The 20,143-nt window shown below is 37.6% G+C and overlaps 1 pseudogene; it reads right to left on the bottom strand.

Annotated features, from left to right (window-relative positions):
* Window positions 1-1,509: 1,509 nt before the first annotated feature.
* LOC119776116 overlaps window positions 1,510-20,143 on the bottom strand; it is a 60,085-nt pseudogene continuing 41,451 nt past the window's right edge.

Raw genomic sequence — 20,143 nt, 5'->3', positions numbered from 1 at the left:
GAGCAGTCAATGACTGCTGCTGCAGGAAAGTCTGTGCCGATTTGTAAAGGCAATCAGACCAATGACCTAAAATACTTTAAGACTGCAAACACTACACTAATACACAATTGCTAATTTTGAATTCAGGGGCTGTGCTTCCAAAGGCCAGATTTGAAGGCCAATTTTGTCATAGTGCGGCGCTGAGGAGTGTTCGGCTCGGAAGACTTCTCGTTATTCGGGGGACAAATGCATCCTTCTTTTTCCCCGTTTTGAAGGACGGTTCGTGTATCCTACCTAGCCTTGGATATCCCAGGATTCATTGCAAGTCCAAGCAAGCCGGCTGTTCTGTGCTCAGAGGAAAAAGGTATTTGGTGCCAAACAGTGGTAAATATTGGAAGTTCAGTTTATTATGATCAAAGTATGTGAATATTTCCATCTGAAATTATTGAAAAGATTTTTTTAATGATTATTGAGTCAGATATGTGGTGGATAATGTTTGGTTTATTGAAAGGTCTCTGTCACTTTGTAAAGGGGTTTGGCTTTAAAGATCTGACCCACATGCAGAGAACCACTCAGAGACCAAAGGTAAAAGTTTAACAGGTTTATTGTAGGTTAGCAAATACTGATGGAGATTGAAACTCTGTGAGGAAAACAATGCTGGAACTCAGCGGACTGGTGAACTGGAACCGGAAACTCTGAAGGGGAGTTCACAGTGATCAGTTCAGGGACAGTGAGAAAATTGACTGAGGCTTGAATCTTGCTGGAGAGGCACTCACTTTTGGGGGGCTCTTGGTTAAACCTTGGATCTAGTTTGTGGGGGTTTATCCAGAGAAGAGGGAACTCGTTGGAGAGCGGACAGGCAGACATACGTTGGACCCAGAGAGTAAAAGAGCGGACTGTCACTTGGTTTTCCAGGTGTGGACTCGAACAGATCAAGTGAAGGTTTTCCCCTTGCTCAGTGAGACTTGGTAAATCCTGAGTCCAGGCTTATCCAGTAACACAGGAAGTCTTCCTGCGGAAGAACAAAGACAAAAAACTAGTTCAGACTTAGAGAAACATATGCTAAGGTTAGACTCTGCAAATCTCAGTTTTGCTAGAGTACCCAATACTGGGAAACACTCTGGCGTCAAGATGGTGACAGCCCGCTGCTCAAGTACTCCTCTGGTAATGACCCAATGAGCCGCAGGTGTGCAGGGAGGCCCATCGAGGACAGGGCACCGCCTGGTGGTGGAGAGAGGAAAACACAAAGAAACAACTCACATAAACTGGAATCCCAACAATATCTGCTGTGTGAGGACTATAAATCTGATACGGTACTGCTGTTGAAGCTCCTCGAAAATGTTAAATAAATAAAAATATAAAAAGAAACAGCGGTGAGATGATTAGTATTCATTCTTTTCCTGCTTTGTCTGTCAACTGTGACGTTGGCTAGGCGACAGAGCGTACAGGCTGTAAAAGCCAGAGAAGGCCAAAACTCTTCCTGTCTCCTTATTTTCACGCACCTTGAAGGATCCAGTCCAGATAGATCGGGTCCTTGGAGGATGCAGCCTCTGAAATCGAACACACCCAATATCGGATTTAGTACCACATATAAAACAAGCTCAGATTACTACTTTTTTTTTTAGGTTAAAAAAAATTTAAAATATGGCCAATCAGACTGTAATAAGAAAGTTGGATTTGGACAAAAAAAAATGTGATTTTGTTGTAATTTGGGTTTTGGGTTGTTTTGTTGTAATCAAGTGTATCAAATGCAGCCATGAGATCTAACAGGACAAGTACAGACACAGTACTTTTATCTGCTGCCATGAGAACATTATTAGTCCCTTTGACCATCCAAATTGAAGGTTAAAATTAATAACTATGCCAACTTGGAAAAGTCTAAACATATTTCCCTCACAATTTTCTCACAACAAAACAGAATAATTTAAATACAATAACACGTGTCAACCTCCATCTCAGACTATGGCTCCCATCAACAGGTTTACGAAGATTGCACCCTGCTTTAATTTAATACCCATAATATGCTAAACAATGTCAAAAAGTGACTGTAAACAGCTGTCATAAGAAAACTGTTAACAAATAACAATAAAAAACATTCCCCTCTTGTATCAATCTTCAGTTTAATAGATTATCCATGTAACAGGATACTTAGGGATACTGTGTTTGAACTCCTGTTATTTCCCTCATGAAATGTTATTCATGTTACAAAAATGCAACTGGCCACCCCTAAAACGTTTGGCCATTAAAAAAAAAGAAATTATATAGCAAATGTCATTCAAATCATCAAATGTTAAGACAGATATGGAACTCACACAATTTTACTGAAATATTACTCATAATCTCAAACATACAGGTATTGTGTTTTTTTGGGGGAAAATCTATGTTTTAAATCACATCTCCGTTACCCTTATTTCTGATGTTATTTTACTGTCTGCCATGAGCCAATCTCATTCTTTATCATTCGTCTTCCTTTACTAAGACTGCTGACAATAATATTTTTTAGTAAAGATAAGTAAGGTATTCAGTCTTGGCAGAAGTTGATCATGTGGTATAAGTGGAAACCATTTGCATATATATGGTTTTACAGGAGATGATGTAGCAAAATCAAATGTATAATCCTAGATTTTTACCTACCACTATCTGCCAATTACTATCAGATATCCAGTTATAGCATGGAATAATTTACACCTCATTTTCTTATTATTATGGTGCATTATCAGAAAGGTATGAAACAGATAAGAATAAATGACACAGACAAGTGCTGCTGGCAGGCCGACTCAGACTAATTCGGTGATTCTCTGATCGGATGGTCTTTCTGCATAGCAAGAGAAAGTTTGAATTAAACAGAAGGTCACTGACTAATTTTCATGCCATGGTTAAATCTAAAAAAGAACTCTTTTACGTATCAAAATGTTTATCTCCCTATGTGAATACAAAAAAAGAGAGGAAATTTAGAAATACTTGTTTCTTTTTTAAATGTCTCTAGGGTGACTCATTAATCTTTCTTTCTTAAACGTTCTTCATTAACGGACGCTGACACTGCAAGCCAAGATATATTGAAGCTACTATGCCATAAACTCATCATTTAAACGTTTATTGAATGTAAAATAAAGGAGCTTTTGTGCCATTATCATTATTAACATAATCCGGTCTTTACACTGTTCTAAATTAGATTTTAACTGTAAGTGTAGGAAAATAACTCAACATATTATCATTTAAAGAGACAGTTAGTAACAACCTTGGCTTTTTATAAGCAAAAATCATGTATTGGTTTAATAAATGCATATACTGCAAATGTCTAATAACATCACATCAGGAATTGAAGCCTTTACATAACTTACAATTAGTCATTTGTAAATACATAAGGCATGGTACCAAAGAGAGATGCCATGTTGTATTGCCATTTTTGACCTGTAAATGAAAATGTGTTATTTGGTCAGTTTGGAGTTTAAAACTAGTAAAAACAACCATAGATAATTCTACTTTATAGTATCTGTTGCAATATGGAACATCTGTTTTCTTTCTTCAGTGGGAGGCAAGAGAAACAAACCTAAAGGGAGTCTGCATCTGCGCAAATTTTATCAAGCGTAGAAAATAAATAAGGGAGAGGGGACTTAAAACGGACATGGAGATTTCTGCTGGACAGTCAATGTTATTCAATATAACAGTGAATTTTTATCAGGGTAGTGTGTTCATCCTAGGTTAGCTCAGTTACAAGAGATATCAGCTGTTATTTTTTACGGAAGTCATACAAGCAGGCGACCTAATTGTTTTACAGACTTTCCATGGGTTTCAAAATCAAATTTAGCTGATATGTCATTGGTTCAGGGATGGCTGGGTTAGTTTTTTAGCAACATTGGTAATAATTATCAACTGTTGTTATTGTTTACAGAAATCAGACCAGCTTACACCTGTAGGCTTCTTTCAGTTCTGATTTAAGAGGAATATTGAGTTTCATTGTTTATTTTAACTGATTTAACAAGGCTTAGGGAGGTTAATGTATCCTCTGAGTTCAGAAAGAGTAGAATGTTACTCCCTGGCTTCCGTAGAAGGTCTTACAGGATTGATAAGAAATGATTCAGTGTACCACTGGAGGTACATTCAATACACTGTCCAATTAAATTACTCCAAATTCTGGTAAAGTGTAGATAATGACAATGTCCAGATATGTCCATTCTTCGGGAAGAAAGAGGTTGGCTGTGTCCGAACGTCTGGCCTAAACTCTATATACGGCACTATATAAGGGTAACGTCATTTTATACGAGTGTCCGAATGTCTAGTGGATAAAAAATGGTAGACTAAATTTTTCCAACATTGCAACTTGAAAAGTAGTGTGCAAACATGGTCACTGGACGAGCAGAACTATCCAAGCAAGAGGATTTTGCGGGCAATACGGAACAAAGATGGCACAGGCAATGACTGGGGAGCCAAAAGTATATCTGTCCGTATGGTCAGTTAACTGATTTCACAATAAAGTCCACACTTTAGATAGTGATTGAGTGTTCAGGGCAGATGTTCGAACACAGCTGTGTCTTTTCACCATGATTGCACCCTTTAAACACGCCTGAAACAAGTGCAGGTAAAATACTGATTGAACTCATGCAAAGTTTTGCCCTGGTATGTATAAGCAGGGCAGGATATCTATTTCTTTTTTTTTTTGCGTTTTGAAAAAAAAAAAATCAATTTACTTTAGAAGTATTTGTTCTCCCCATGCAGCTATGCTGACCACAGAGCATCCTTCATTTTCTCCAAACTGTTTAACACAAGTGCCGCTAACAGGCCTCATTTGGAGAGCTGTCTTTCACCAGCACTATTTATCTTGATGCAAACTCTTGCAGTTAGATAAGGGCGGCTCTGCTACGCATCACTCATGTCTGTTACCCTCCCGGTTTGATCGAATTTGTTCTCCATGCACAGTCCACACCCGTTTGAAGCCTGGTCAACAGGCACTGAGCTGCATCCAGAAATTGTCTTGGAATTCCCTGCAGCCTGGATGCTAAAAAAGATGAAGAATATGTTTCTCATTGTGGCGAAGCAAACACATCTAATCTCAATGTTTCTCATGAGGGCTGCTAACAGTGTCAGGGCTGTAAATTGTAGTAAAATCTATCCCTGTGCATTTAAAGTGCCAGATTTTGATCTCATAGTGACAGCTAGTGTGGTTATTATGTTTCATATTGCAATGAAATGTATTATGAGAGGGAAAGAAAAGGAATGATTCAATCAAGGATGGAGAGAGGCTTGTTCTTTAGCCTTATCTGTCATCATCAAATATAATCTTTCCCAAGCTGCAGATTAATTTAAAGATTATAGAGTACCATAAATTTGCTTGCTCCTTTTATTTTTGCCTTTATCTTCTCAGATCCCTCTTTGGCTTGTTCCTTTTTTTCTGCCCAAGTGACACTTGAAAGCTTCCCACTGAATCAAATCAACAGCCAGAGATAATTCAGCTCGACAATGTAACAATTGTGTTAGCGTGATCTTTTTGGTGGGGGCACCTCTACCATTTGCGCATATCTCAGGAGGGTTACGCAGCAGTGAAATTGCAGTGAGAGTGAGTGTTAGGGACGGCTGCCAATCCAGAAGATTAGCTGGGAAATAAATAGGTTCAAATCAAACATTGTTTGCCTCTCTTTTCCGTCAGACGGTAGTAGCTGTGAATTTTTTGCCCAGATTCCCTCAATCGTTGCATGATTCATCTCTAACTGGCAGCCTATTTTAAACATGCAGTCTACATGCCACCTCGCACCTACATAACCAATCTATCAAGTCTAACCACGGTGATGTGTGCATATACTCTCATATCACAGAGAAAGGCCGGGACGTGACTGTCATAGATGGCGTGATTGAATTGTTCCCTTGCACTGTCACCAAAGGGGCTATTACTTCAAATTAGCATACAAATTCAAACCAGGACAGATGGATTTGTCACATTCCAGCCGCCGTCTTCCCGGAAGATTGGCTGTGCTTGCGCTGCTCGATGGAGATAAGACACCTGTCTTGGTGCTGTTTGGGGTTGAAGGACCGGCATGGGATGGGAGGAGGAGAAAGAGGAGGAGGTGGATGGATTTCCTGAAATGCTGAGGTGTTTTGCAATAAACTTTCTCTACCCCACGGTCTCAAATGATGATGAGGCACCATCCAGGACTCTGTGGGTGGCAGGAGATTGAGCTGCAGCGGGCTGGTGATTCAAGCTGTTTGGAATGACGTCGAACAATACCTACCATGTCTTTTTTTGTTTCCTTTTGTTTGTAGTTCCCGTTTCAGGTAAGTTCCATCACCCTACAAGAGTATGGATTCAATATATGTTTCATTATTTTCAATGTATTTGCTCACTATCATGTGGTGGACAAATAAAGGTATGACATGATTTGAATTTCAAGAAAAAACATGCACAGTTTTCCTTGCTACTTTTTTTGCAAAAATACAAAAATCTAAAGTGTTGGCTACTTTTGTATTCTGCTCCTCTTTGCTCTTATCCCCCTTTCACACCAAATAAATCAGGGAGAGAGTTGAGGGGAAATTTAAAGCAGAGGTAGACTATAAAACAAAATCTCATGCCTTGAACATCTCACCAATCAGTGTTTAATCCATCATCCGAAAAAGAAAAGAGTAGGGGCAAACTGACAACCATCCAAAACAAGGCCATCCACTTAAACCGACATGACAGGGGGGGCATCATTCAGAGAAGCAGCTGAGAGACCTAAACTTATCCTGATGGAGCTGCACAGATCCACCGCTGGGAAGGGGAAATTTCTCCACAGTACAACTATTAAGTTCGAACACACTACCTGCATCCGCCTCCACAAGCTCCTATGTTTTGTTTTTTCCCTGTCATAGTGACTGCATAGGAAGGTTCCCTCAATAGGCCAGGGGTCTCTTCAGATCAAGTATTCAAGGTAGAATATGTCCGAGAGATTCCCACAACATAAACAAGTTGAATAGTCAAAGTTTTTCTGTAGTTGCTGCTATAACAATTGAGTTGAATTCGATTTATCTATACATTGTCAATTCACAACACACAGACAGTTTTTTCATCTAAGCAAATCAAGCTGATTGCTTTGCAGTATTTACTTTGCAGAATTTTCACCTGCTGGATAAGCGTGAACTTTATACTACTTTAAACATGAACTTTATTTAGACCTCTGAGCTTTTTAAAAAACAAGTAACATGTATTATTGATATCATTGTTGACATTGGATTTTTTTCCATTTTTTTTTTGTACTTTTCATGGACGAATGAGAAATAAATATTTGGCCAAATGTAATGCTTAATGTCTAAATCCCCTTTAAAAAAATAAAAAAACTTGTAATTTCTAAAATGAATGCAGATAAATATGGTGTAAACCTGGAAGAAAAAAAGTTAAGCCTACATACAAAAAAACATGAGAATAAGGTAAATATTCACCTTCCAACTGAATAGTGACTTAAAACGTCAGCCAAAGCTATCGCGGAAAGGCTAGATTCAAACAGATGTTTGAAAAATGCCCATTTTAAAGTCCAGCCCTAAAGCAAACAGATAATGTATGGTGGGATTTAAAATCTTTTTGTGTGTGTGTGTGTGTGTGTGTGTGTGTGGGGGCAAAAATGTTTTTGTAATGTGAAAAACAAAAAAAGACTTTGATGGGTGGTTTTATAAAATATTAGTGTCAACGTAGGGGGTGAGGTTGCTTGGGAGCCCAAATACAGAGATAAGTGAGGCAGAGATTAGTTCTTGTTGTCAGGGTTTTGTTGAGGTTTGAGGACCCAAATGCAGAGGCAGGGAGGCAGAGGTGATTTCTTGCAGTTTTAAAAAGTGATAACAGTAAACAAAGGCAGGAATCCAAAATCCAACTTAAAATGTAACACAAACTAGAACCATGGAGACATCGGGGGAAAACAATAACAAGGAGCCAGGGTAAGACGAGGTAAGACAAAGTAAGATGAGGAACCAGCACTGAGGAACTGCACAAAGAGTGTAATTATGGTAGACTAAACAAAGAGAGGACTAACGAGCAGATTGGGAGCAGGTGTGAAGAGAGCAGTCTAGGAAGGAGCTAGGGAAAAGGAGACCAACACAAGAGGGCAACAGAGGGCAACAAATAAAAACCTAAGAACTCAAATATATCCAGAAAACACAACAAAATAGGAATTAAACCAATAAAACTAGAAAACATTTAACAAAGTAAAACATAAAGGAACCAAGACGGTGGCACTTGCAGGTTTAATGAAGAGATACTGAGGCAAACATCCAAACCAAAAAACAGCAAGCATCGGGGAAAACTCACGTGGGGATCCAGAGATGAGGAAGAGACAAAATAACAAGAAAACCAGTGCTGAAGAACTGCATAGGGAGAGTATACAAGGGAAAGAGAACAAAGACTGGTGTAATCAACTGATATGGAACAGGTGTGGATGGAAGTGTTGGGATCCTGAGGCTGGTCTGCTCATCAGGAACCCTCCCTACAGTACATAAGCAGCTGCCAGACCTTCCTTCAATGCCGCAGAGTTGACTTAAGTTTGGTTAGCAACCTGAGCCTCTGTTACCAGAAAGAATCTTAGTCATCTCAAGTGAGAAACTGATTCTAATCCACCTCTGTCTTTGCTCACAGGAAACCTGTCTCAAGTCTGAAGCTCTGGATGAGCTTAACCTGCCTTCCAGCCCTGGTGAGCCAAACCTAAAGATTCCAGTCTGGATTCCTCCTGCTGCTCTCAGAGAAGAGCTGGAAACTCTGATCAAGGTCTGCCTTTCAAAGTCAGAAGCTAGACGCTGCTGCTGCTGCTTGTGCACTCTGCTGAACCAACAGTCTCTGGACCCAACGGTTCCCTCTCTCACAAGTAAAGCCTGGACTTCTTCAAGGTAGACTCTGAAATATCTTAAAGACTCAATTAATCATCAGACTGCCTGGCTAATCAAACTGTCCATCTCTGCAGACATCAGTGAACCTAACCCGGACCGGTACCTGATCCAGTTCTTGTCTTTGTGTCTAACATATTTAATAAACTCTGTTCAACTTTTACTCAGCCTCCGTTTGTGTTCTGCATGAGGGTTTAACCTAGAACCAATCATGACAGGAAGAGACTAAAAGGGAGCTAGGGGAAAGGAGACAGGCACAAGGGGGCAAGAGAGAGCAACTAAAGCCTGCTTAAATATACATAAAATGGAAAATAAATCAAAAATCAACAAAACAGAATAACTGAAATCTCAAAACTCTAAGTCCCATAAGTGAAGAACCATAACAATTAGCTTAAGGAGAAAATAGGAAACAGACAGCTCACTTTCTGTTATTTGTAAAAAAGTGTTTTTAAACCTGTTGCCTTGTTTCCTCGGTTGTTGAAAAAGAGACGCTTGGACAAATTGGTCCTTCAGAACTACAGACCCATCTCAAACCTCCCTTTCATCAGTAAGATTATTTCAAAGGTTGTGTTTCAATAGTTAAATGCCTTCTTAACAATGACCTGCTGCTTTGATGTTACAAACTCCCAGAAGACTGTAAAAGTCTGAAAGCCTGAGTTCTTTTAAGTCAAAGTTAAAAGTCTATTTGTTTAGAACCCATTATACATTTTAGAACTAATCTTCACTTAGTTTTATTTTCCTTTTGTTACATATTTAATACATGCAAAACACAGTGAGTTGATCTATAGAGATCAACCTACCTTTCCTTCCTCAGAATTAGACACTACTGTGTTGGTCTGACATAAAATATCCACTGTGTGTTAAAGCTGAATTCGTTTCAGGGGTTTTGGATATTTTTACAGTGCGCTGTGCTATCAAAATCAACATGAAATTGTGTCCATTTCTCAGCAAGGAGTGTAGAAATTAATGGAGACCTGCTTTAGGGTCAAATAAATTACATCTTTGGCCTCACATAACCTTCAGATTTTTAATGGCTTTGAAAAAAAGGCAAATGTCATATTAATATTAATTATCCAGGTTTAATAGGTGTTGACAAGGATGCCTGAGTATACCCATCCATATAGGCCGTAAGCACGGTGCTCGCATCAGATGCTGGAGAAAATAAAGCTCGGAGACATAATGATTTTCATTTGTAATTATGGCAGCGTGAATCAATCGGAAGTACAGCACATGAAAAACTGTTCTTACCTCAGGATCAATCCCATATAATTTCCAGATCAGCTCTGCCTAATGGCTTTTCTATTGGCCTGATTAGTCAGACGGAGACTTTTTGTGTTACTCTGCGTGTTTCTGAGCAAAAGGCCAACCACTTAGAAACTTGTCTCCAGACAGCCCCCCCCCCCCCCCGCCAAAAAAAAAAAAAAAAAGCACACGTGCTTATTTCCTGACGTGGCATATTACACAATCTGCAAGCTCAATTTATAGAAACCCAATGCAGGTCTGGTATCTTTGCCTGTCTGCATACAATCGCATGGAAGGGTGGAAACTGCATTTCTGGCTTTATACTCAGTTCTTTAATGAAAAATACAGCTAAAAGAACAGTAAAATATACTTTAAATGCAGATAACACAACTGTAAAACGCTACAGCTGCATTTGAAAAGATATGTTACCACATTTACTGCGGTTTTTATATCTTATGAACAATGTTCTTTGAAGTAAAAATCATTACAGAGAATACAATCATACACCAGGTCAGATTTTTCCTACCATCAATTTTCAAATCCAGAATTTGAAATGATTCATTATCCCACTTTTAAAGTATTAATATGAAAGGTAGTTAAACATTAATGGCAGATGGACAGAGGATGAATAGATAGGTGGATGGATGGATTTTGCACAAAATGATGGACAAAACATTGAATGAATGAGATTGAGATGGAAGTATTGATATGGGCAAACAAATGGATCAAAGGACACATGATGGATAAAAAGATAAATGGATCAATACAAGTTTCTGTGATTAGAATGAATAAGGCTCTAAAAATAAGAGTTTTTCCATATTTATCAAAAACTGGAAAGTACTTAAACCGCACTCTATAAATCTCTAAGAAACTCTAAGAGCTTATTTTTTATAAACACTATATGTGATTACAGTCTGGACAGCAGAGTTAAGGAAACTTGTCTGAGGAAGATTTAATAAGACTGGTTTAATATAAGCTGACGCAATAAGAGGAATGAGCTTTTTCATTCTGTCGGAGCATATGATTCCAACAAATTTAAAAAGGCATGCATTTTCCAGTGTTGTTTAAATGAACAAACATCTTATCTTGGTCACCTTTTATTTTTCCTTAGATGATCGCATAGAAACCTATGCTTCTCTTAACCACACACCAACACAAAACAGTCCAGCACACAGAGGATCTGGAACAGCAGGGATTTCACACCATTCTTGTTCTGAAACATCTGTAATTAACATTCCTCCCCAACTCCAACTCTTTCTCAAGCTATCAATATCCTAGTAAGAAGATTTTACTTCCCTGAAGAGGCAGGAAAAAAGAGAGGGTTGGATTTTACAGGTCGAGAAGCGAATGCTCTGAGTGTGCAAATAGGAAGTTCATCTGTACATTATACTTTAATTGTGATGATGACAGAGGGAAAGAGTTATTACGAATGCATTTTTTATTAAACTGTACAGCTGGCAGAATATGTTATGAACATTATATATGAAAACTGTTTAATTACATTTGATCAAAAGCTGCTTTTAATACACTGAGCTGTTGAAGCAGGTAGAAACGAGATGCTGAAATCACCATGCATCAGACAGAATATTTTTAAAACATATTAAGCCAATTAGATTTCATAAAATGGCACACGGTTCATAATTTGAGAGAAAGCATTTATAGAGTTGAGAAAAAGACAGTCAAAAAGTGTTGTTTGTGGCAATTAAAGTGACAAAGATGACTGATGCTAGGTCTTATTTCTACTTTTTACATGTTTTCTTAGCAATGATTGTGTTCCTTGGGTGAGAGTTTTGCAATTATATATTCTGACTGTCTTTTTGCACCATTCTGGTGGGAGTTATTCATCTCATAGTACTGCTGGGCAATTTCCACCAACCTGCGGAGGAAAGTAAGTCAACAGTCACAAAATTGTCTTCCATGTTTACTTGTGGGGGGAAAAAAAAGATGTTCCTCCATATTCACGAGGCGACTGCTGGAGCAAGCATAACAAATTTGGTACATAATTGTACGAAGGCACACAGGGAGAACAGAAACACGGCTAAAGGGGTTGTTTCAGGATTGCTGATTGCATGTGATGCTTAAAAAGCCACACTGTAACAAATTGCCCTGTATTTTTACAGTAAAATGCTGGCAGCAGGGTTGCCAGCATTTTACTGTTAATTGTACAGTACCCTTACTGTAATCAACTTTACAGTATATTACTGTCACAAAAGAAATCTTTTGATTACAGCACATTGCTGTTTTTATCAGATTTACAGTAGACTACTGGCAGCTGTGTTGCCAGTATATTACAGTTTTTCTATGGTATCATTACTGTTGAATTCACATACAGCTTACTACTGTAAATTTCCAATACAAAATAGAAACATAAAAAAAAAACACTTAGAAAATGTAAGTTCCATCATGTCAACCAACATTTATTTGGGAAAAAAAAGAACCAACTCAAACATTGATTCATACACAGTCTTTAGTGGGCCACATAATAAAGAAGAATGTTTTGAAACGACAACGTATTTGTGCCTTAAACCATAACATTTTCTACAAGAATGTTAAGGGTAAACTGTCCAAAGTAAGTCGTATTCTGGAAAAACAGTAAGAAAATCACCATCTATTTTGTAAAATAAATTTCTTAATAACTGATTTAAAGAGTTTTTGAATAAAGCATGAATTGTGGCCTTTTGATTAGTCTGAAATAAAATAAGTATGAAAGAAATTATGGAAATAATGCATTGTACAACTCAGCACACTACTTTTTCAATACAAAATACTACTTTTAGTTGAAGTGAGGACCAATATGATGCAACATGAAACAAATGAAACATTTAACTTTCAATCTAAAGCATAGAAAAAAATTGCGAATTTTAGTTTGATAAAAATTTAAATCAAACATTTAGACTTGAATTTCCTTTAGGGCAAAATCAGAGCTCCAACTTCAAATGATAAAACAATGACACAATATTTGACAACACACTGCCAAGATAAGTTAAACATTGTGCCTATACAGTCAAAATTACAAATTACATCTTAATAACAGAAAGTGGGAGCCTCTACAAAATGTATGCTATAAATTAAAAGAGAGATTATGCTGACCCTTAAACCAAAAAAAATCTCTCAAGAACACTCCTGTTCAGGGATGAGTTGCCTTCATGCCTGTATAGTTTTTTGTTTGTTTGTTTTTGCGCAGAGGGGCAACAATAGCTGGTTAGAAAGTTCTCACTAACCTATGTGAAATTCCACTCAAAGTCCATGAGGTTTTTTAACAGAGTTGAAACACGGGGGTTGACAGTGACCGACTTCTTTTTAACAGTTTTTCCTGTCCTCTTGAAGACAATCTTGCCACAGCTGGCCTTGGTCCCTCTTTCAGGGTTGATATCAGGAAAGCACCTGAAAATGCAGTAATTGCAGATTAGCATATGATGCTTAAGGAGTCAGGGTTTAAGGGGTGCTAGGTGGGAAAAGGGGGGGCGGACAGACGGAAACAAACCTTACCTCTGGATGAATTCAAGTGTACATGCAGCCTCTTCTTGATATTGTAGATTAAAGATGTAGTACACTGAAAACAGTGCAGCAAGCCCTGTCACAAAGGTTGGTTGAATGCCCTCACATACAACATGGCTCTCGAGACTGATCATCCAGTGCCCAGCAGTCACATGGTCTTTTCCACCTGAAAAATAAAATAAAAAAAAATTATAACAAGTATTGTGACTTCTACAAATTACCTTTACCATTATTTCTAAAACAACATTTATTTAAAGATATTGTGTTTCATGCAATACAAATAAATCAAAACCTTGTCTCATCTGCATGTTATTGTATCGTATTGTCGTAAAAATCTTAAGCCACAACGTCTTTTATTTTTCTTTGCAAAGTTATGGCCATCTTTATTCATTCTCCAGTTAGGTCATCTTTCTTAAGATTTCTACTGACAACCTAAGAACATATGAGCTAAATCTTCAAAAAAAAAAGAAGTTTCTACAGGCAAAGTTGATATTGACCTAACCGTGAGTGATCTCTGCTGCCACTCAGCTTATCGTGAACTCTTGGCAAAACTAGATACAAATTTGTAACTTATCTTTGACAGCTGTTTTGTGATCAACTTCCCTTGATTATTTCATTTTTTTTTCTATGACATTATTTTTAAACAAAATTGTAATTTTTCCATCTGTCAAATTCTTTGATCGTTGGCTTTTTGAATGGAATTGTAATAGAATGCACGTTATGCTTGACCCCCAAAAAAACCCAAAAATAATCAACCAGAAGCTTTTTTGTGTGTTTTGTAGACAAATGTACACAGGTTACACTAAATACTCACTTTGGGCTGCAGAACACATTTTTCCAGAAAATTCTTTGAGGTATGGTGACCTATTTTCTGTCATGTCTGGTTGTATTATAATTCAAGGACTGAAAAATAAATATAGTCAATGAAACTTTGCAGTCCATGTCAGTTAACAGTGTACTCACAGAGTAGTATCAGGCGTGGTGTTAAAGGCAGGTTGAAGGTCTTCTCAACATCAGTCACTGTGGCAGATGACTGTAAAGAACAAAGAAATATTAGTAAGAGCATTAGTTCTTCAGGATGAATTCAGATGTCAACAATTCAGTGAAATATATCAGAATAATTATGAAAATAAATTAACAAAACTAACATCTGTGGAAAGGATGAGGCCATCTGTGCTCTCTTTGAAATGGGCCATCAGTAGCTGGACAACATGAAGTGCCACCTCAGCATCTGCATCCTAAGAGAACATTTAAACAGTTTTCTGCCAAGTCAACTTTGTGAAACTCCAAATTCCCAGTTGATATCCATTCACCAATTTCACTTCAGTAGCTAATCATAGCAATTCAAGTCAAATTGCACAAAAGAAAGAAAAGGAGCTTCCAAACATGTCCATATATGTAAATATGAATCATCAAAAAATAACTAAGTAACAATGAAAACGGATTACTTTAATTATTTACCTTCTTATCTACAAGATATATCAAATAATGTTATGCTAGCTTCCTTATTACAGCATGACAGATTAACTAAGCTAACTTCCAAACAGCTACAGTCTGTTTAAAAATGAAAACTGTATGACAACATCATCTGACAAATAAATTATGCTCCAACTTACCTTAGGATTGGCTCATAAAATGCAGGATTCAAATGGATAGTCCTTGTAAAGAAAATTCTAGAGTTTGCTTGCATGTCACAACGACGTGTCTTCTTGAGAAATACAGTAGCATTCTGTTTAAAGAGAGCCTCCTTGCCGTTGAACGTAACATTATTCCATAAATGCAATGCAACTCACAGTATATTACAGTATTTTATTAAAAACAGTAATAATTGCCCAGAATGCATTGTTTTTCACGGTGCAGTACCGTTTTCAATAGAAACAGTATGATACTGTTCAGTTTTGGCCGTTTTTATACAGCAATTTGTTACAGTGCACACATTTGTGACCAGCTTGTTGTCTTGTCATAGGAATATTTTTTTCGATCATCTAATTAATACAGCACCTGGCAAATGTATTCATACGGGATAATGATAATAAAAAGGTTTTTACTTCTTTTTTTTTTTTTTTTTTGAATAACGATCAAATTAATGTTGTGTACAGATCTTATGGAGACAATTCATTTTTCAAGTTTTGGCACACATTAACGCCTGAGTTTATACCTGAACTTTGATTTGGCCATTTAACAAATTAGATCAAAATTTTCCCAGTTGGGCTCTGGCTGCACATTGAGTCGTTCAAGTCTTTTCCAGCTTCAAACATATTTTCTGCAGGAAGTGAGCTGCGTTTAACTTCATCCACCTTTAAATCAGCCCTCAGAGCACTGCTGCAGTGCTACTAGAATACATTAGACCCAGGTAGACTTAGTTAAAAGTGTTGAATTTCTCAAAGAACCTGCTTGCCTCCGAATAAACTCAGGGAATCACATAACAAATTGGGGCTGAATCAGTGGTACACCCAGACATTTTTGGGAGCAGGTGCTCAGATTTGAAAAAAGGGCACCTTATATGTAGCATGGAGCCGCCAACAGCCAAACATTGTCTGATGCTAACGTTTAACGATCTTCCGCAGTCCATAGGTAGCAGTGCCACATGTGTCATTTAATAAATAAAATTTCAAATCCACTAATATAAAGCCCAGGAATCCAAAAGTGTACTGGGTATTTATGACAATTTTTAATATTAATTAAGATTTACACTTAAAATATGAAAAAAACCTATCTCTATTATCGTATTTTTAAGAGCATAATATGTAATAATCATCCCAAAATTTTACATGTCTTGTAGTCCAAGATGTATGTCAATAAACACAGAAATTGAAAATGCAGCTTAAACTACACACTCCAATATAACTGAATAGAACTTTATTAAAGTTATTTATAGGAATTTTGATCATTTGGCCTCATGTTTGCTTTTAAATGAAATGTTTAACAGATGAAAGGTAACTTATCTGCTGTAGTTGTTATAAAATAGTCAAATAGATATCATTGGGGAGTCCCTGATAGGGAACCCTACAGAAAATCCATAATTACAAATTTACAAATCAAGTTACCTTTTTTTCTAAGTTCATCAAAAATTTGCATTTTAAACAGTTAATTGATGCCTGGTAGAGTCCAATAAAGACGTTATGCTTTAACGTAGGTCGGTGAACGAGGTAAATACGCTTGTTTAGTTACCTGGACGGTTAGCTGGCCCTTCACCAGGGCAAGGCTTTATTGAGGCAGTGCTACACATCCCATGGAGCAAAATCACAAAAATCTAGACTCTTGGTTTGATAGGCTTTTAAATTCATAAATGGTATTTTGGGCCAAAGACTAAGAAAAGTAGAAAACAAGCGCATTTTTTTGTCGAGAGGGGAAAAGGGCAGGTGCTCTAGCACCACCTAGTGTCTATCTGTGTCCCTTGGCTGAATACACATTCACACCACACTTCGTAGATCTGAAAACCATAGACAAGCTCTCATCTGAACTAAAGTAATAAACAGAATATATTAAAGATTGTAGGTGGAATTTCCCTAAATACACTGAAACAAATAATAGCAACCGTTTTTGGCACTTACTTAACCTTATTTAACCTTATGGGCAGTCGTGGGTGAGCGGTTAGGGTGTCAGACTTGGATCCCAAAGGTTACCGGTTCGACTCCCGACCCGCCAGGTTGGTGTAATTAACCAGCGCTCTCCCCCATCCTCCTCCATGACTGAGGTACCCTGAGCATGGTACCGTCCCGCCACACTGCTCCCTTGGGGCGCCATTGAGGGCTGCCCCCTTGCACGGGTGAGGCATAAATGCAATTTCACAGTGTGCAGTGTTCACTTGGGTGTGCTGTGTCACAATGACAATGGGAGTTGGAGGAGTTTCCCAAAGGGCTTTCACTTATTTAGTTACTTTAACACAATTGTTTTATGTCCTATGTTGCTAACATGAAACAATTGTGTTAAAATTACTAAATATGATTAAGGTTGCTTTTTCTTACAGTGTACAAAGATGTCCTAAAGGAGTGAATGCCTTTACAGTAAACAAGCTCTATACCTATACAAAATCACGCATCATTTATCATCACTTTAATGGGAACAGAACAGACATATTAACAGTCTCTGATCCGAAGCACTCTGGTTTTGACGGATCTAGTTTACTAAATTGTTTCAGAGCACTAACTTAGGTTTGTGGTCAAGCAGAATGGAGAGAGACAGCCGCACATCCTGGTTGTCCTTTACTATCTGGTAAGGGGCTGCATGTTCAAGGTCAGCAATCAGTTTACAGCAAAAGTTGGGACCATTTTTTTCAACAAAATAAAACTCAAATACAATCTTTTTTTAATTTCTTTTACTGTAAAATCTCACACATGGAATAAAGAAATCTACTACTTCAAACCAATTTTTTGGCCCTAGAGCAACAACCCCCTCCGCTCGCAGTCATGATTAAACAAGGCAATCAGTCTCAATAAAGCCCTTTCCAAACAAAGATGAGATAACCAAACACTGTGAACCCTTGAACATGAGCTGCAAATTTGTCTCCCAGATAAAGGTTAATGTTGACAAATATTTCAATATTAACACCATAATTCAACTTGTCAGGTTGCTTGTTTCACGTGGCCCTGAAAATGGCTTCTTGCAAAGCAGCAATTTGTATCCCTGAACAAGAGACAAATTAATAGGATTTCTTGTTATGTGTTTAAAACAAAACATGTCTAAATGTGAGTTTGTAGCTTTCTATGACTGTTCCACAAATATGAAAGAAATATTCTTTGACTTCAAAAAGGGCGGGTTTCCGAAGGCATAATCATTTCATTTTGCATTATAACAACAACAAAAAAAAACCAACTAAATATCTATTTTAAGCACTTGCATAGGAGATAGTAGCTTCAAAAAGGCTGATCGCAGACTTGCAAAGAAAAAAGCCAGTGACCAGCACCAGCAGGACGTCTAGACAGCAGTTTCTGCTGGTGAAATCGATTCAGTTTCTTGGTTGGTTGAAGCGCCTCATGATTCTTGAAAAGCTTCTGTTGTCTGTCTGCTGACATCAGAAAGTGGTAGTACACAAAGTCATTGTAGTACCTCTTATGGGTAGTGGCAGCCAAGTAGTTAGGGCATATGTACAGCTTGGAATCCTGAGGTTCTGAGTTTGAGTCTCACTGCCACTCTGGCTCTCTGAGCAAGACCCTTAACCTCCACACTGCTCCCTGGGTGCCCCACGATTGCAGCCCACTTTTCCCCAAGGGGATGGGTTAAATGCAGAGGTAAATTTCTCCAATGTGAGATCAATGTTCAATTATTTTAATTATTCATGTGGTCTGATTCAAAACAAGTATGAGACAAAAAAACAAACACATTTAGCAGGTACATTTTAATGAAGTTGAATATTGCCAAAAAATAAAATAAAAATGTCTGAACCCTTTTAAGTGTTTATATCTTTCAGTTATACATATTACACCCACTAGATTATTAAAATTCCAAATTTAGCATCTTTCCTAAATAGGGAGGCACTTTAAATTAGGCGCCAACATCAGTACTGGCCGTTTTTCTTTATTTTTAAGAATATCGTATTAGGCTGATACTGTAAATAAAACTTAGCTGATATCACCAACTGACATTTTTAGTTCCTATTTATGTTTCAGGAGGGGAGGAGAGTGGGTCGTTTGGTCAGATGACAGTGAGAGTGATGCAGCTCAGTCTGTAACTGAAGCAAAGAAACTCAGTTCAGTTTTTCAGAGGGCCAAAAGATAGTGAAGAATGTTTTATATAATATCAATAAATGCAAATACTGGATATCGATATCAGCCTAGATTCTTATATAGGTGTACACCTATCCCCAAATGTGTATAACACATGAGAGAAATAACATTTATTAAAAAAAAAGAAGTTAAGTATTTGTTCATGAATGATATAGTGGATGCAGAGTCCTATTAAAATAGTCAGCATCTCCATAAAGCTGATCAGCAGGGGAAAGAGTGAAGTTATCTAAAATTTTCAAGTTTATAGCTGCTCAAAAGAAAGGACTAACACCAGCAGATGACATAGTTCCTTAAATCATGAATGGTGGAAACTTCATGCTAGACATCAAACAACTTTTCCCAATCATCCCCCAGGCTCTAAGATTTAAATTCAAAATGAAATGCAACATTCCCTTACAATCCTCTAAAGACTACTGTTATTTAAGTTGCATGCGCAGATCTTTTGATTAAACTTTATTTTGTATTTTAAATTAAATTTTGTTAACATAACTGGATATGTCATTAACATAAATTTGCTTGAATCATACCTGGTATACCTGTTTCTAGTGAAACGTAGAAGAACATTGGTAATTTAAACCTGTGGCCAAAGCGCATCTTGTCATTTACAGGCCTCATGGCTGCACACAGGGGATAGGTTAAGCAAATTCCACAGAAAGAAAAGCAAGACCTACACTTAAATGAGTAACAAAGCATTTCCAAGAGTTTACGGATAAAAACGAGAGTAGGGCCTGGGAGAATGAAGGGTGATGGGATTCTCGATTCTCTTTCTTAACAGCCTGGCTTTAGACAAGCTACAGCTAACATCTGACAACTAGTCCAAACAAGTGGACCATCTATCAGAACGGATTCACTGAGACTGTCTG

Source organism: Cyprinodon tularosa, unplaced genomic scaffold (assembly GCF_016077235.1).
Source record: "Cyprinodon tularosa strain WSP-4 unplaced genomic scaffold, ASM1607723v1 ctg91, whole genome shotgun sequence".
NCBI lineage: Eukaryota > Metazoa > Chordata > Actinopteri > Cyprinodontiformes > Cyprinodontidae > Cyprinodon > Cyprinodon tularosa.
This window is presented reverse-complemented; position numbering and strand designations above follow the sequence as displayed.